This window comes from Anabrus simplex, chromosome 6, assembly GCF_040414725.1.
Source record: "Anabrus simplex isolate iqAnaSimp1 chromosome 6, ASM4041472v1, whole genome shotgun sequence".
Lineage (NCBI taxonomy): Eukaryota > Metazoa > Arthropoda > Insecta > Orthoptera > Tettigoniidae > Anabrus > Anabrus simplex.
This window is the reverse complement of record NC_090270.1, coordinates 133112985-133132513: the sequence shown is the minus strand read 5'-3', so window position 1 is coordinate 133132513 and position 19529 is coordinate 133112985.

Sequence of the window (19529 nt, the reverse complement as noted above, 5' to 3'; positions counted from 1 at the left end):
GTCTCGAGGGGCGGGAGTCTAGGCTGCAATATCAGTCCGATGCCTTGCTCTCAGAAATACTTGCGACGTATTTTCTCACTACTTTCGAGTTTTGTAAATGGAACAATGTGTAAGATGCTTACTTGCTATATGATTTAGACCTCCGCCATTCTCAGTTGAGATTTGCGCTTCACCGATAGCCTTGATAGCCCTCAGTATACGCCACTGGATATACAGTTTGATTAATCAATAAGAATTGCACTAATATTCAATGATCTCCATTTGGTGCTGTTACCCAGGTGGCAGATTATACTTTCACTATAAATACTGCTAGAAGTCTCAACTAATACAGTATAGAGCTACGAGATTGATAACGTTAGCCAAAAGATAATTATAGTATAAGGTACCGGTAGTGGAACTAAGGCTGTATTTGTATTCCGGTATTGCTGATCTTGAAGGGTATAACCATTAGTGGTTGGCGAATTTGCTTGAATCTATATCAGAAAGTCAGAAGAAAGTGACAATGGGAAGGCTGAATATAATCCCATCAAACTCGGTACCTCTAAGTTATCATCAAAGAGGTTACGTAAAGGTTATTCATTCAATTCCATAGACAGAACTGACAGTCGGCTGATACTGAAGTGTATTCTTTTCTCTGCCAAGCATGAGATAATGAGATTCAAGCAAATTCGCCAACCACTAAGATCAAGAATACCGAAATACAAGTACAGCCTCAATTCCACTATATTGTATTATAATTAATTAATTGTTTGGCTAATGTTATCAATACCATATAATACTGTATTAGTTGAGACTTATAGCAGTATTTATAGTGAAAGTAGCCTATAATCTGCCACCTGGGTGACAGCACTAAAGATAATCTTTCATCCTAAAGAGTCAGTGATACGCTCCTGTTTCTATTGTAAAAAAGGTCAAATCACATGGAATATTCCAGCATGATGTATATGGTATGATTTTTTTTTTTTATCACACTCCATGAGGTGTGTGACTGATATATGATAATTACCTTCCCGAAAGCTGCAGGTAACAGCTAAATCTGTTCTCAAGATTGTTGGTTTGCAGCTTCCCTGTTCGTACATGCCAGTACTGCTGAAAGTGGCTGTCATTAGTGCATCATGGCTCAAATGAAGAGTTCTGCAACTGTTGAGCCATGATCAGAAATTTTAAAGAGAAGCAAGGTGTCATTTACATAACTGAAATCTGCTTCCAGAGGATTCACGTGCAAAGTAAATATTACACATTTCTTACATCCATACATCATCATCTTCAAGCTCCAGTTTCCCGGGTGTGGAGTACAAATGCTTGCCACGTCATCCTGTTAAAGTATAGTTTCTGTTCCTCTATATCTTCCCACTTTGCATTCCTCTTGCTGACCTCCAATTTCACTGTCCCTATCCATCGATTACTTGGCCTCCCAACTGGCCTCTCCCCTATCACTACTCTGTCAAAGTAATTCCTTGCTGTTCTTGTTCTGTCCATCGTCATAGCATGTCCAAACCATTGTAGCCTGCCTCTTCCTAAAAGCTCGGTAATAGGTATTTCGATGCCAGCCTCCTTTCTATTTGCTTCATTTCTAATCTTGTCCTTCCTGGTCTTTTGGTTCATTGTTCTGATGGATTTCTTTTCTGTTGACTGGATTTTACCATTTGACTTGTTATGCAGGGTACGATGTTTCAAATCCATATGTGAGAATTGGAATAAAGTTGGTATGAAACATGGTCAGTTTTGCTTTCTGGGGTATTTTATCATCCCAGAATTTCTCACTTGAAAATAAAATTGAGAAAATTTCTGAGTCCTATTAAGCATTTCTTAGTTTAATGTGTTATCTTTTGAAATTGTTCTTCCAAGGTACAGTATTTGAAGTTTAAAACAGACTGTAAAAGAGTTCCCTCCAGAAAAATATTAAATCTGTGCGCTTCCTATTGATAGTCATTTAAACAGCCTTCGTTTTATTGATTTTTAGTCCATATTCTTTAAAATTGCCATTCAAGGGGTTTAGTTTATCCTGTAGGCTACTTCTGCTTCATTTTCTTCCCAGATCAGACCATCATTTGCAAATATTACAGTGCTGGGCTCTTTGCAATGTTCTTTGTTGGATTTTATGATCAAATCCATGTCAATGATGAACAGGAGTGGTGACAAGGCACTTCCCTGCTGGACTCCTCCTTTGGTTTCAAACCAATCTGATCTTCCATCCCCTGTTTGGACACAGGTTAAGCACTTTTGATGGAGCATCTTTACTTTATCAATCAGGATGTGTGGCACACCCAGATTATCTCTCTAGGCACACTGTCATAGGCCTTCTCGATGCCATAAAAACCATCACTAAGTTCTTAACATAGCCTATTCCCAGTGCTTCTCTGTTATCATTCTGATGGCAAATATCAGGTCTGTAGTGCTTCGGTTCTTCCTAATATTCCTGATTCATTTTTTTAATTATCTTCTCCAAAAGTTTAAATGAGTGAGAAAGTAGAGTGAAACCCCCTATAATTTCTGCATTTCTTCCAACCCGTCTGGTGACCATGATCGTTAAGGCGTTGAAGTCTAAACGGTCTGACGCCGAGGTTAGCCGGTTCGAGTCCCATTGGTCGAAAAAATATTCACCATCAGAATGTTGGCTGCTAGAGTAGGGGAGGTATACAATTTCTAATCACTAGATTGCGTGCCAAAAGCCTGGATTAAATTCCGAACCTCTCCGCAGTGCTCATATGGAGTGAGGGCATATGGCGCTGTTGATGGTGATTCATCCATCGGATGGGGACGTTAAGTCTTGAGCAGACCCCTTGGTGATATTCGACAGGAGTAGGCTATGTGCCGGCACCGGATTTCACCCTCTCTCTTCCTACAATCATATATCATGTCATTAATTTCATCTCATTAACTCCTCTGATCAGGTTGACGTCAGGAAGAGCATCTGGCCTAAAAAACCCACCATGAGAGATTCACCTGAACTCATACCTGACCCCATAGATTAACGGGACAAGGGTTGGACAAACAACAAATATGCACAAGACGTCTGTATAGATGATACAGTCATGAAACTATAAACAATTGTTACTAACTTCTTGAAATAGCTAGGATGGCCAGATTGCAGAAAATGACACATTCTGCAGTCATTGATTCTTACACAGAGTCAATTCAGCTATACCGATTCCAGTTAGAAATAATGGCTCAATTCCCGCAATTACCAGAGCAGCTTCGGTAGATGTAGTACAGTAGGCCCGTGAGATTCAAAGAGCAAAACCCCTTTGAATCTGTAGCTGTTTAACCTGAGCCCATTTCCTTTCCAAAATACTTCGAAAAGCCAAAACATATTACAAAATTAGCGGAACTTAGGCTGTGTAATAAATTACACATAGAACCTGTCAGAGTTAAGACCCCAAGATGGTCTGCAAGCAATCGATAGACCTTGTAATAATTTACTAGATTTCAGTTGCAGTTTGTTCAAGTGTGCTCTAAAAGTTAAGTGTTTGTCTTGTATGATAGCTGATCTTTCAGTCGTATAGTATGACCATTCATCATAATGCTTGGTATTCCTAGTTTTCTTCTTCACATGGTGAGCATAACTTGGTTTTTAAAGGATTAAACTGCAGTTTATTTTCAGTGCACCACTGAAATAGAATATCTAAGGCAGAGTTAGCTTGGTTGCCAAAATCCTGTGCGCTATCAGCTTCAGTTAAAAGAAGAGCAGCATCAGCATAAGCTACGACCTTGTAACCAGTCGGAAGGGGGGAAACTGTAGAGGATATTCCAAAAACCAGGACTGCAGGCAGATCATTGTGGGCATCCGTTATTGATATTTTTTGAAGTGACTGGAATTCAAATCTGAAGTTTTACTTTCGGATTGCTGAAATAAGCTTTTAGGGCATTGTTTTTTCTTCAAATGAGAAAGAAGTTTGGCCATCAGGCGTTATCAAAGGCACCGATTATATCAAATGAAATCAGTAAACCTATTTTCTTTCCAGAGAATACAGCCTGAATCCATTCAACCACTGCAAGAACAGCATCCTCAGTGGATTTTTGTGGCGTGAAGCCATATTACTTTGAGCAGAGATGATGATGGTAATACATGTGGTACATAACACGATCAATCATCAACTTCTCCAAAATCCTCCCTAGCACTGGAAGGAGGCAAATCGGTTGAAAAGATTGTCTTTGGGATTCAAGGTTAGACATTTGTTAACCCTTCACTGCATGAATTATTTTTCGTTTTCGTTTGGTGAAGAAAATTTCTCGCTTTAATGTTCAACTTACGTTCAGTGTTTTAGATCTACTAGCAATTCTTAACTGGGGCTAATAGCTGAACACTCGTATGTGATGTGGATTGTTGTAATATGGTGTATATACATATATACATACAATTTTTCACGATTTTACGCTAAGCTTTTAACATTCAGTTACTGTCTACTGGCCATGGGTACATATTGCAAGGCGCAAGTATACTTGCACGACTGTAGGTCGGTAATGTCGGTAATGTCTTTGAGGTTGAGCCAGGGGTACTCTTAAAGCCTGTGGTAATGTGATGGGGAGGGCCCACGTAAAATAAACGGTCAATGGTACGCGTGGATGTTGACGGGGTGGAAGGAGTACATAATTTTTTGTTTTGTAAATCCTTCTTACATAATTGGTGGAATTTACTGTTGATATATTTACAGTAGGTTTGAGAGTTATTATTACCAATGCATGATCAGAAAGCGTAGGTATATCACTAACTCTCCATTCAAATATAAATGGAAGAAGTGATTGATTACAGACACTAACGTCTAAATAACTCTTGGAATTCCTACGTACATATGTTGGTTGTACACCATTATTGAGTATGATCAAATTGTTGGCACTGCAGAAATCGTAAAAAGAAAAGAACAAATTCCTTCCTTGAGCATCTTCAACACGACTGTTTAGAGTTGATGTCCCCAGTTATTATCAGTGGTTTCCCTCTCAAGTCGTCACAGATACGCTAAAGAACATTGCTCTTCTGTCATGTTACAAGTAGAGTCAAGATACACATTGCACAGGTAAATAATTAAGAGGGGAATTCCTCAAGGCAGTATTAATGGACCTTTATGTTTTATTATATATATCAATGATATGTGTAAAGAAGTGGAATCAGAGATAAGGTTTCTTGTAGATGATGTTATTCTGTACAGAGTAATAAATAAGTTACAAGATTGTGAGAAACTGCAAAATGACATTGATAATGTTGTGAGATGGACAATAGGCAATGGTACGATGATAAACGGGGTTAAAAGTCAGGTTGTGAGTTTCACAAATAGGAAAAGCCCTCTCAGTTTTAATTACTGCATTGATGGGGTGAAAGTTCCTTTTGGGGATCATTGTAACTACCTAGGTCTTAATATAAAGAAAGTTCTTCATTGGGGTAATCACATAAATATGATTGTAAATAAAGGGTACAGGTCTCTGCACATGGTTATGAGGGTATTTAGGGGTTGTAGTAGGGATGTAATGGAGAGGGCATATAAGTCTCTGGTTAAGAACCCAACTAGAGTATGGTTCCAGTGTATGGGACCCTCACCAGGATTACTTAATTCAAGAACTGGAGAAAATCCAAAGAAACATGGCTCAATTTGTTCTGGATGATTTCCGACAAAAGAGTAGTGTTACAAAAATGTTGCAAAGTTTGGGAAGACAGATGCAACAAAATTAGATGCAAAGTAATCGTCGAAATTTTCCGGTCTCTTACTACTACTGGCTAAATGATCACCCCAAGTTACTGTGTCTGGTACATGCTTTGTGTTTTACCTGTTGTTTATTAGAGACCAGAATCTTTTACTATTACTTTTCACTTCTAGGCAGGCAGAGTTTACGTAGTCCTGGTAATGCCAGTTTAGATGCTGTTTATGGAGTATGCGAAGGTCAGAAGGCAATCTGTTTCAGTCTTTCCAGGCTTTTGTTTTATTAATTCATGCAATTTTGGGGTCACTCTTCTTCCACGGAGGGCATCTGGCAGATGTTTTACGAGTAGGAACAAGGTCACGGATCACAGCACGAGTCCAGTCATAAAACAGGTCCACTGCTTCTTGGACTTCACCTACTTGCAACAAGTGCCAGGATAGAAGAGAGAGGATGCGATTGACAGCCTTGGATTTGGATTTAACGACCAGGAAAAAACCCCGCCCCGAGATCCACGGTCCGTTCTGAAAATGGAAAAATCTTTGGAAAGAGCGATTTCTGTGTCCGTGACAAAGTTAGTTAACCAACTTTCAGAGAAGGCGACAATATCTAAAGATGATAGTTCTTGGAGGTGGTCTGTAATTTTGTTTTTAAGAGAGCAAATATTCACACGGTAAACTGAGAACACACTATCTGCCGCGGGTTCCGGGTTTATCTCCACATCACCAGCTAACAGTAAGAACGTCAATAACAAACTTAAAGTTGACCGAGTAGAAAAACAAGATAATTTACTGGAGGCTGGAATCGAAACGGGTGTTACAAGAATGCAAGAGAAATTTGCATTCGATAGTGATGGAAAACGAAACTCATGAACGGCAGTCAACTAGTTTCCAACTTGCTAAGGTATGTTCCATCTTGAAACGGCAAGTCGTACACTCTGCAGGGGAGGCTTGGACACACCAGCGGTCGCTGTAGCTTGTAGGATAAAAACAAAGCCATTTAAATTGTATAGGCGTAATTCTGAGCACTTCGCAGCACATGGAATCACTGCCCGGATCATCCAGATGAACATCACCATATTCTTTTGGGCACACTATTTGTTTTGACATGAGAACTCCTAAAAGAACACACAGGAAAAACACATAGTTACTCTCAATCTCGGCCATGTTTCAACCATATTTGTTTATCTATAATTTGCATCCTTATATTAAATACTTAGGCTATTAAACTGCCGAGTAAAACTTTGGACTCAGGGAAAATCACTTTTCTGTAAGCCTTTAATTACTTGTGCAACCCCCAACATTTGACTAGTCTACAAACAGCCTTTCATTGACCTATATGCAAGCAGGAAGAATAGTGGCAGTTCCAACTGAACAATCAATCCCAGAGACAAATCGCACAAACTATTTTGTTCAAGCCTGATCCTTCCGATTTATTGTGAATAGGAAACATACAAGCTGTCCTACTCATAATTAAATTAATTCAATTTTTTTTCGTCTGCAATTACTATTTAATGGGCACATATCTACGCAAAGCCACGAGCTTGGTGAGGAAAGAAAGGTAGTGGAAGGGGGTAACTACTGCTGTGCTACTGAGAGTGATATACCGTGTCAGGTTCACAACAGGGCATTCAGTTACCAGGAGTCAATGTAAACACCACTGTAGCAACTATCAAAATGAACCTTCTTCCTCTCTCACACTGCAGCACATGTGACTCGTTTACATACAACTCTTCTAGTGAGCAACTACGGTTTCTTGCCAACGGGTAACAATCATGTTGTAGGACATATTTATGGCTACCAAGAGTCATGGCCTGGTAATATTTCACATATTTTGTTCTCAGTATACAATTTCAAAAGAAAATTTCTTGGACATGATTCGCCATGAGATATTTCAAGGCGGTCAATCATCAGCTAATAGCTCTTCTACTTTGCAGGCTGAAAAGGACAGAAGATCTTTTCCATGAAGGTTCTGGCTCATGAACTGAGATTCTGCTATACGCCTAGGATGGGCAAGAATTATTCCCATCCCAAAAGACTAGAACGTAACTCTTCAGACCCGAGAAACATCCAAGCACATACTCACGGGATGGTCCAGAAAACAGCAATGTGAACGAGTTGCATACTGCACATTAGGGAAACTAGTCTGTGTTCCAAGAACTTTTCAATATTTTGCTATTACGTCACATCTCGTGACACTCTACAAAGGTAAGCACCTTCTGCCATCATTAAGTACACAGGGCAGCAAACACGCAACATCCCAGTCGACTGGACAAGTCAATGCAGTTTCATCTATGTCAGTCTTGTGTCAGTACATTTACTGGCACAGAAAAGAACTCCTGTGGGACTAAATTCTGGCACCTTGACATCTGCGAAAACTGTAAAAAAAGTAGTTAGTGGGATGTAACGCCAATAACATTCTTATTATATTCACAGCAAATTCTCACAAGTGAGAAGAGAGGGGAGAACCTTCATTGAAAAGGTCTTCGGCCTTCTTTTCATTCAACACACATTGATGGCTACCAAATGAATAGATCATTTCACAGACGTGTCTGAAAATAAAGTGCTATTTGACAGATGTTCTCTGTGTATAGGTTTGAAAGCAAAAATACATGGAATGCTATTCACCATATGAAAAGCCACGGGATGTTTCATTGCAATTTACTGGCTAGCTCCTCTTCCACGCTGCAGGCTGTGTTTATTGACCAAGAGCCGGGATGGCTTGTTTTCCACATTATGATAATTGAAATTCTTTCGAATAATTTTATCATTTAGTTTCTTTTTTTTGCTATCTGCTTTACGTCGCACCGACACAGATAGGTCTTATGGCGACCATGGGACAGGAAAGGGCTAGGTGTGGGAAGGAAGCGGCCGTGGTCTTAATTAAGATGCAGCCCCAGCATTTGCCTGGTGTGAAAATGGGAAACCACAGAAAAACCATCTTCAGAGTTGCCGACAGTGGGGTTCGAACCCACTATCTCCCAAAAATAAAGTTTGGAGAAGGAAACCATAATTTTATTTTGATTGCCAATGTTCAAAACATTCAGGCTCTCTAGGATTTTATAATCATGAAATTACCAGTGTTAACACATCCCCTGTCCTGTTAGCCACATGTGGCTCACAAAATGTGGCATTGAAATGTCTTGCTATGCTTGAGAACTACATGTGGCTCATAGGACACAACTCCTATCACTAATATTTGCATGGAACTCGCTAGGATAGCATATTTTCTGGCAAGGACTTGCTTGGACAGTAATGAACTAAAAAAAATGAAGCAGAACAAACATATGGAAAAGTGTTTTATGTCTTAAGTAAATTAGGCTATAAATTTCAAAAATTTGAAAAATTCAATGAGCTACATAAAGTATTTGTATTATGTTTTACGTAGTTTCATTTAGAAGCAAGACAGGCAATATACTTCTTTTCACATAATACATTCACTGTCAATTCGTTTTACATTGTTTTAGCAGCATTTTCCTGATTTTCACCATTTTATCTTAGGTTGTCATAGCACCTGGAGCAATGTTTTCTCACAATTTTACCATTTTCTTTCCACTCGATTTTAGTAATTTTAAAAAATGCTGTGTTCTAACCGATGTTGATGGTATTGGAGCCGATGTACCTGCCGCAGGTTGATTGCACAGTTGCAAGAATTCTCGTATTATTTCTTTCTATGCCTGCAGCATGGTCAGTCTTGATTTTCTCCTTGCGGCTGGATGTAATTGTTGATATAACAATGTGGCATTTGTTACCGATGCATATATCACTACATGAAGCGCTACTTTTCTTTTACCACATTAGGGACTTCCTGCCGCCTGTTGCTATTTCTTGATGGATGCAGAATTTTTGTATCCATCTCTTGGCATGGACCAGAGCAAAGTGTAGCTTCCACCAAAGTCCCAGTCTCATCCATGGCTGTGACAATATGGAAGCTGCTGGGGTATGGGTGGTGCTGAGTAATGACATTTGGAGCACAACTCGTGTCTGAATGGTATGAAAGGTGTTGCTCATAGGATCAGTCGTGCTGCAGTAGCACCTTTTGGCCCAGTAAGGAAAGCAATGGCAAATTAGCTCACTCCATATCTTGCCTAGTACGCCTCATTTGGGCTCTGCCATTGGTTTTTGTAGTTTCCTTACAACTGCATACTCTTTGGTGGTGTTATTTGAGGATCCAACCAGCCTCTGGGCTGACAACCTAATAGACAGACAGACACATGCTCTATGGATAATAATAGCTTGAAAGCTGATCCTAGACATCTATGCCTTTCTTACAGCCATTGGTTTAGGTTTTGACTGATAACCAGCTGACACCTGCATCTCTGCCCCATGGCAAGTGAAAATCATAACATCTCGCTTGTCTTTTCATTTCAAGACAGTTATATTTTCTTTCTGACGGGCGGTAACTTCACCTTTTTTGGGGGCCATCTTCTTTACTTTTATAGCCCATGGGAGGTCTGCTCTATTCATGCACAGAGTGCCACACAAATCTGTCTTTCGCTGTAGTAGACGGTTAGCTAATCCAACACTATTGCAGAAGTTATCGCACACTATAATCTGTCCAGCTTCCAGCAAATCATTGCACAAAAGACCTATTACACTTCCCGGCTTATCCAAATATTCAATTACGGGTCACGTTCTATATAGATACTATAGTGCCATACATATCCATCTTGTGTGCACAGTTTATAGATCTTGAGGCCATATTTGTGGGATTTTGATGGGTTATAGGGGAAACAAATCCTGCCCTCTATAAGGGATCATAAGATTCATCAATGACAATGCACTCTACAAGTGCCAGTAGACTCTTCCAGTTGTTGACAACAGTGTCTCGTAGTGACATTATTTTGTACAGGCGATCAGTCAGATCTCTGGGAAGTGTATTTGAATGGGATTCCAACAAGTCAAAACCCTACAATTGTACCATATGTATATATCTTAATATTAGTATTATATTAGGAATAAGGCATTCTTGTTTAATTAGTTTTTAGTAATGTTTTTATTATGTACAATCACTATTAAGCAGGTTCACCAACAGCAGGTGATGACCTATTTACAGGTCGAAACTGGTACTGTTTTAATGTAAATAATACTAAATATTTTGTAAATTAAAGTATTGATTAGATGGAAAACTCACCCTTAATATTTGTGTGGGAAGTGTGTTGTCGGCAAAGCGCCAACAACATAGAATCTATAAGAAACAATTGTATGACATGTTTACATTATGAAATAGTGGATGATAATATATTGGATCCACCTTCCAGTGTGATTCTAATGTAGGAAACTGCTCAATGCCCATCAACATATATATGAGTATAAATTTCAGTAGTTCCTCTTGTGTCACATCTGTCCACCTCTTTATGCACCCGACTCGTTGGCTGAATAGTCGGCATACTGGCCTTCAAATCAGAGGGTCCCGGGTTTGATTCTCGGCTGGGTCCGGGATTTTAACCTTCATTGGTTAATTCCAGTGGCCCGGGGGCTGGGTGGTTGTGCTGTTCCCAACATCCCTGCAACTCACACACTACACATAACACTATCCTCCATCACAATGACACGCAGTTACCTACATGGCAGATGCCGCCCACCCTCATTGGAGGGTCTGCCTTACAAGGGCTGCACTCGGCTAGTAATAGCCACACGAAATTAAAAAATTACCTCTTCATGCAGCTATACCTAGCTATGTCCACCTTTCGCTTCAGTTGGACCGCGTACAAGTTAGTCAGCATTACCATAAAGTCGAGTACTTCATCACTCAAAATTTGCCGATAAATAGACACAACAGATTGTTCACCTTCGATATGAAGGATTGACCTTTTTCACATTGTTGACATAACAAAACTTCAAATTTGAGTTCTATAGGCCTACCTCTTATCTTCAAATCGTTAGAAACCGAGTCTAACCATCGTCGTCTTGGTCTACCTCTACTTCTCTTATCCTCCATAACAGAGTCCATTATTCTCCTAGGTAACCTATCCTCCATTCGCCTCACATGACCCCACAACCGAAGCCGGTTTATGCGTACAGCTTCATCTATTGAGTTCAATCCTAAATTAGCCTTTATCTCCTCATTCCAAGTACCCTCCTGCCATTGTTCCCACCTGTTTGTACCAGCAATCATTCTTGCTACTTTCATGTCTGTTACTTCTAACTTATGAATAAGATATCCCGAGTCCACCCAGCTTTCGCTCTCGTAAAGCAAAGCTGGTCTGAAAACTGACCGATGTAAGGATAGTTTCGTCTGGGAGCTGTCTTCCTTCTTACAGAATACTGCTGATCGCAACTGCGAGCTTACTACATTAGCTTTACGACAACTTGATTCAATCTCACTTACTATATTACCATCCTGGGAGAAAACACAACCCAAATACTTGAAATTATCGACCTGTTCTAGCTTTGTATCACCAATCTGACATTCAATTCTGTTGAATTTCTTACCTACTGACATCAATTTAGTCTTCGAGAGGCTAATTTTCATACCATACTCATTGCACCTATTTTCAAGTTCCAAAATATTAGACTGCAGGCTTTCAGCATAATCTGCCATTAAGACCAAGTCGTCAGCATAGGTCAGACTGCTTACTACATTTCCACCTAACTGTATCCCTCCCTGCTATTTTATATCTTTCAGCAGATAATCCATGTAAACTACGAACAGCAAAGGTGAAAGATTGCAGCCTTGTCTAACCCCTGTAAGTACCCCGAACCAAGAACTCATTCTACCATCAATTCTTACTGAAGCCCAATTGTCAACATAAATGCCTTTGATTGATTTTAATAATCTACTTTTAATTCCATAGTCCCCCAGTATAGCGAATATCTTTTCCCTCGGTACCCTGTCATATACTTTCTCTAGATCAACGAAACATAAACACAACTGCCTATTCCTCTCGTAGCATTTTTCAGTTACCTGGCGCATACTGAAAATCTGATCCTGACAGCCTCTCTGTGGTCTGAAACCACACTAGTTTTCATCCAACTTCCTCTCAACAACTGATCGCACCCTCCCTTCCAAGATGCCAGTGAATACTTTGCCTGGTATACTAATCAAGGAGATACCTCGATAGTTATTGCAATCCTTCCTGTTCCCTTGCCTATAGATAGGTGCAATTACTGCTTTTGTCCAATCTGAAGGTACCTTACCAACACTCCATGCTAATTTTACTACTCTATGAAGCCATTTCATCCCTGCCTTCCCACTATACTTCACCATTTCAGGTCTAATTTCATCTATTCCTGCTGCTTTATGACAATGGAGTTTATTTACCATCCTTTCCACTTCCTCAAGCATAATTTCACCAACATCATTTTCCTCCTCCCCTTGAGCTTGGCTGTTCGCAACACCACCAGGATAATTTCCTTTTACATTGAGAAGATATTCAAAGTATTCCCTCCACCTCTCCAGTGATTCCCTGGGATCTATTATGAGTTCACCTGAATTACTCAAAACACTGTTCATTTCCTTTTTCCCTCCCTTCCTAAGATTCTTTATTACTGTCCAGAAAGGTTTCCCTGCTGCTTGACCTAGCCTTTCCAGGTTATTACCGAAATCTTCCCAAGACTTCTTTTTGGATTCAATAACTATTTGTTTCGCTCTGTTTCTTTCATCTGCGTACAAATCCCTGTCTGCCTCGGCCCTTGTTTGGAGCTATTTCTGATAAGCCTTCTTTTTACGTTTACAAGCTGCTCTCACTTCATCGTTCCACCATCTTTACACACAGTTGTTCCTAGGCATTCCCTGCTGTTTCTACTACAGCATCCCTGTATGCCACCCATTCACTTTCTATATCCTGAACCTGCTTACTGTCCACTGTTCAAAATTTCTCACTAATCATATCCATGTACTTCTGTCTAATTTCCTCGTCCTGGAAATTTTCTACCCTTATTCGTTTGCAGACAGATTTCACTTTCTCTACCCTAGGCCTAGAGATACTTAGTTCACTACAGATCAGATAGTGGTCTGTATCATCGAAAAATCCCCGGAAAACTCGTACATTCCTAACAGATTTCCTGAATTCAAAGTCGGTTAAGATATAGTCTATTATGGATCTGGTACCTCTAGCCTCCCATGTGTAGCAGTGAATAGCCTTATGTATTCATAACTGCTAAACCCATACTAGCACAGAAGTCCAGCAAACGCTTCCCATTCCCATTAGCTTCCATATCTTCCCTACATTTACCAATTAACCTTTCGTATCCTTCAGCTCTATTCCCAACTCTCGCATTGAAATCGCCCATTAGCACTATTCTATCCTTGCTGTTGACCCTGACCACGATGTCACTCAATGCTTCATAAAACCTGTCAACTTCATCCTCATCTGCACCCTCAAATGGCGAATACACAGAGACAATTCTAGTCCTAATTCCTCCAACTGACAAATCTACCCACATCATTCGTTCATTTACGTGCCTAACAGAAACTATGTTGCGTCCAATGGTATTCCTGATAAAGAGCCCTACCCCAGACTCTGCCCTTCCCTTTCTAACACCCGTCAAGTACACTTAATAAGCTGCTACCTCTTCCTCGTTATCTCCCCTTACCCGAACATCACTTACTCCTAGCACATCCAGATGCATCCTCTTTGCTGATTCAGCCAGTTCTACTTTCTTTCTTCCATAAGCCCCATTAATATTGATAGCTCCCCATCGAATTCCATTTCATTTGCCAAGTTGTTTCCAAGGAGTTCCTCGCCTGTCAAATGGGAGCGGCACTCCGTTACTCCCGTAGGTCCGAGGCTTGCTTAAAATGTTCTGAGCTTGTAGATTCATGAAGCAGGATGCTACGCTACTTGCACATAGTCCAAGTGAGGATCTCTCCTCTAACGGGTTATGGACCACCGGTGAATTGTATAGTCCTAGCCGCCTGAGCACAAGGAGGGCCATGACTCAGAACATGTCCGAGATGCCCACTTCCATTCCATAGCAACTGGTATCCCAACTGTCAGGACCACTTACTAGGCCACTCAGCCGTTGCCCATGGTTCACGAACTAGGACGTGACTACAGTAACCCACACCATGAACCGTTATTATCTGAATCTGAAATTTCACCAGCAATGAAATCAGAATCGCGATATCATCACGCAAAAGAATACTTACTCCTTGGATATTGCTGCCGTCTTCGTGTGAAACAGACTCATTGTCACTGAACACAGAATCACTCTCCTCCAACATCAGCTGCAATTGCTGAACTGTTACCTTATGAGACATCTTCACAAAAACATAAGACACACTGTAACTTTCCAGCACATACCCTCTAAAGCATACTTGACTCAGTGTTGCCAGTAATGTAACAAACGAAGAATCGAACTGTGAAACACGTGGTTCCCAGGCGTGCAGGGACCAGAAGGTCTTACCACGCCCATGTGGTTCACGGAATATCAACATATCACCTACAAATTTACTTTTCTTCCCTCAATTGTGATTATGGCACTATGAAAGGACCTTTATTAGTAAAAAGTCATTTGGACTTGGCTGGGATGTTTTCATGTTCTGTTTGCGACAGGAAACGTGCTAAGAGATTTGAGATCTTGGCCGCCAACCTTCAGAGAGAATAATTCCCATACCCAACTCCATTTCATAAATAAGGGTACCATTACAATGATGTTTTATTGCTATGGTAAGGCTAGAAATGCTCCCGAGTAGGGTTGCCATCTGTTCTGACATATCAGGACCGTCACCATTATGGACCTTCTTGTCCTAACAAGACCCAATCTTGTCCCAATTTTGAAAAATACAGTTAATAGCTTGATTCAAGTACTGAAGTAATGCCATCTGTTAGCACAATGTGTAAATGCAGCCTCAGTTAGTTTTATTTATGTCAACAAGTTTATGTTGACAAGGTTGTCTCCAGTGTTGCCAACTTATATTTTCATGGTCCGCTAAATACTACGAAAAGTCCGCTAAAATTCCGCCAAGAAACCAAATAATGAGCAATAATAAATAATAAAATGAAATGGCTGCACTCACCTGATCTGCGAGTTTCACTGGGATTAACCCCCTGCCTGCGAGCCGGCGAGTTAAATCTTGCAGACGTTTTACTGCCGGGTGCAAACTAGGTGAATCCCCTACCTCAAGGGCAACACACAGAACAGGCCAGTTCATTAAACGGTCTTCCTTCATAGCATAAATATAAATGCTACCCTCTCACAGTTTCATTAACTGTCGTTATTCGTCAGCTAAGAGATACCTCGTGTGACTGCTAGTTCTTGACAAGAAATGCGGAATAGCTCGGAGACAGACTGGAGTACAAATTTTAAAAAACGTAAAATGGATAAAACACTAAATTCCGCTATAATAAATCTAGAATTCTGCCAAAAAATCTGCTGTCCGCTAAATGACATATTTCCCCGCCGACAGTCTTCTAATTCCGCCAAATTTAGCGGAAAATCCGCTAAGTTGGCAACACTGGTTGTCTCACAGATGGCGTTGCATGCGTATCCTGTATCGACGGTTCAAGCACCTTCTAGATGTAAATGAAAGAAATCGACTGCTGCCAGAGACTGTGGAGCCAATCTTACAGTGCCAGTTTGACTACAAGCTGACTTGCATGGCGTTTTATAAATACGTAAAAGGGAAAAAAGACTTGCTGAAAAAGATGAAATCTTCCGAAAAATATGGAGTGCCAACTACTTCTGCTACAACCCCATCTCACAGTGTCCCGACGAGGTCCCAGCCAGATAAGGCAGCTCTACTCGTGAGGGATAACATGTTAATATTAAATGTTAATATTAAATATGTTTATATTTATGAAGGAAGGTTCACCTGTTTCAATACAACGTTATTCTTACAGCAAACATAACAGATGGATGTTAGAATTAATGATTTTATTAGTTTAAGACTGAATAATCACATCATTCTGTAAATTTTTAGGATAAGCCATAGTTTTTAATGTGTTCATTTAAGCATATATATCATATCACTTTTATATACGTCAATTTTAGCTGTATGGCTGAATATGGCCCGTGACGGGTCTAAACCGGTCCTGTAATGTATTGAATATAAACTACATCCTATATTAATTTGTACTGGACAGGTGGATTATCCTTCAATTCTTATAACTGTGAATGTTTGTCAATAAGGATCGTAATGAAATTCGTATCCTCCTCCTCCTCCTCATCATCATCATCAATATCCCACTCCAGTCGTCCGGGTGTGGTTAAATTCGTATCCTATGATTATATATCAAGTACAAAGATCAGTAGAAGGATTCAACAGGGGAATGCATTTACTCGCGTAAGAAACCTGAAGTGGAGGAAGTACCAATGGAATGTGAAAAGATTATTTATAAGATGAACTACTGCCCAAAACACACATATGCAGCAGAGACCTGGACACCGACAAAAAGACTGAATAAAATCAAGGCCAGTGAAATAGAATTTGTATGGTAGGAAAGACAAGAAAGGACAGTTAAGAAATGAGGATGTGAAGGAAATCAGTGGTAAAACTTCAGAACAGAATGGAGGAAAAACTTGAAAAGATTGTTAGGAAATTTTATTTAAGACAGGATGGATATTGAAGCATGCAATGGAAACCTAAATAGAGGGAAGGAGGGCAAGAGTAAGACCCCAACTACAGTAGTTTATAACTATCAAGAACAGGATTGGTATAAACCTGATTGGTGTACAGTTAAGGAGGAACAATAATGTTTTGATAAAGGAAAATGTAAAGGCGCCATACACATTCCACCCCAGTAAGAACTGGAATAGGGAAGTTCATGATCAAGTACTAATCAGCTAAAAAGGAATAACCCTCAGTGTCCTGACTGAAGCACATAGAAAAACTACTCAAATTCAAGTTTCCTAGGCAAGTAGATCACTTGCCAAATATACTACAAAAGATGCCAATACCAAATAGGAACATGCAACCAAAATTCAACCTAATTCAACAGAGCAATGAACATTCTAAACAGGAATGTGTGACCTTGTTTACCCTCTTTCATTGTCTGTAAGGCACCATTACGAGTATTAATATTTTGCCTTAAATGTAGTGATTTTCTAGCTTACCCATATACAGTACAACAATTCGTCCCAAATTATCTTACATAGTCTGAGACTAACATCATAATTATGAACCACTTAAATGTAGCAAATAATTTTTGCTAGTTGCTTTACGTCGCACCGACACTGATAGGTCTTATGGTGACGATGGGATAGGAAAGGGCTAGGAGTGGGAAGGAAGCGCCCGTGGCCTTAATTAAGGTACAGCCCCAGCATTTGCCTGGTGTGAAAATGGGAAACCACGGACAACCATCTTCAGAGCTGCCAACAGTGGGGTTCGAACCTACTATCTCCCGAATACTGGATACTGACCGCACTTAAGCGACTGCAGCTATCGAACTTGGTGTAGCAAATAAACCCATTACAACAATGAAATTGAAGTTCTTAAAAAGGCAGCAATAAAACAAGTCAACACAACTGCCGAACCAACGTTTACAGACTAAATATCGCAATTGTCTAGTAGCCTATATTGGCACTGATCGACTAGGCTCTAGCCTTACACGCTCACCATATTACATCTCAAAACCATTTATTACAAGTTGCAAAAATAACTCTGCAACTTCAACATTATTGAACTATCTTGCCAAAGTTGACATTTGGCACCAACGTACTGCACGCACTCTCATCCAGTACATAGTAGGAACGGTCCCACTATTCTCACCTGTCTACCATACAGAAGACATGTGCAGTCTTCCAATAAAATAGTGAATACTTGCAAGTGTGTTCCGATCCACTGGATGACAAGAGTATTGTAGCATTTCATATACAGGTAAGTAACTTTTCTTGTCACATGAAAACTTAAAGACAGTTCAGATAACGAGAGCAACAATGACAATGAATCTAACTATAATTACTATGAATACAATTGTAGATGACGGGGCAATGTAATCCAAGTGCCAAAATCTTTTAACTTCACTTCCAATGATCTTTGTACCATCGCCAATTCAATGCTATTTGAACCAACTCCAAATTGAAAGAAACGCGACCAGATCATGCATTTTGTAATTAATACCATGACTCGCTCATTGTGATCTGCATGCCGTAGCCTGTGGGTTGGTAGCACCGCTTTTTATTTCGTTGTTGGAGGACAATCTTATATCTATCTGGCTTGTATATAATTATAATTTTGTGTGGCTATTTCTAGCCGGGTGCAGCCCTGGTAGGGCAGACCCTCCGATGAAGGTGGATTGATTATTGCTGTTTAAAGGGGCCTAATATCGAGGTCATCAGCCCCTAATGGTATGAAATGAGACGAAATGAAATGATAACTTAAAATTCCAAAATCCCCCACTGACCAGAATTCAAAGCATGAGGACGAAGAATGAATGGATGGACGGATATGAATTTAAAACGATCAGTGGAAATTACCCAAAGTGCCTCACATGCACAGAAGCTGGCACAAAACAAAAGTATTACTGACCAAGGGACTGCTTCTATACCACAATGCTGAATCGATTATGCGTATTGTCAAAAATGGGTCCAAAATCCAGGTCATCAGCCCCTCATAATGGTATTTATCGCTAGGAAAGTAGAACCATGCTATGTGTAATGTTGCGGTACTAATCAAAAGTAGCGGAGACTCGCGGTATTCCACACACTATGGTACTATTCACAAGTAGTGTAATGCGCACATGTAACACAGACTTATACCGTCTCGCACACTGCGGCACCACTTACAGGCAACGCAAACCCATGGCGCTCCGCACATAAGTGGAGTAACCACAGGGACTCGTACTATCCCGTGGAATTCCTCACGTAGTGAGAACTAAGCATAGGTAAGGCAGAACCATGGTGTCGCTCATATAGGGGTACGAATCACAGGTACTGTTAGGACCCTCCTCCTGATTCACACTGTCGCTACTAATCACAAACCTATTGCATACCTAACATAGTGGTACTACGTGC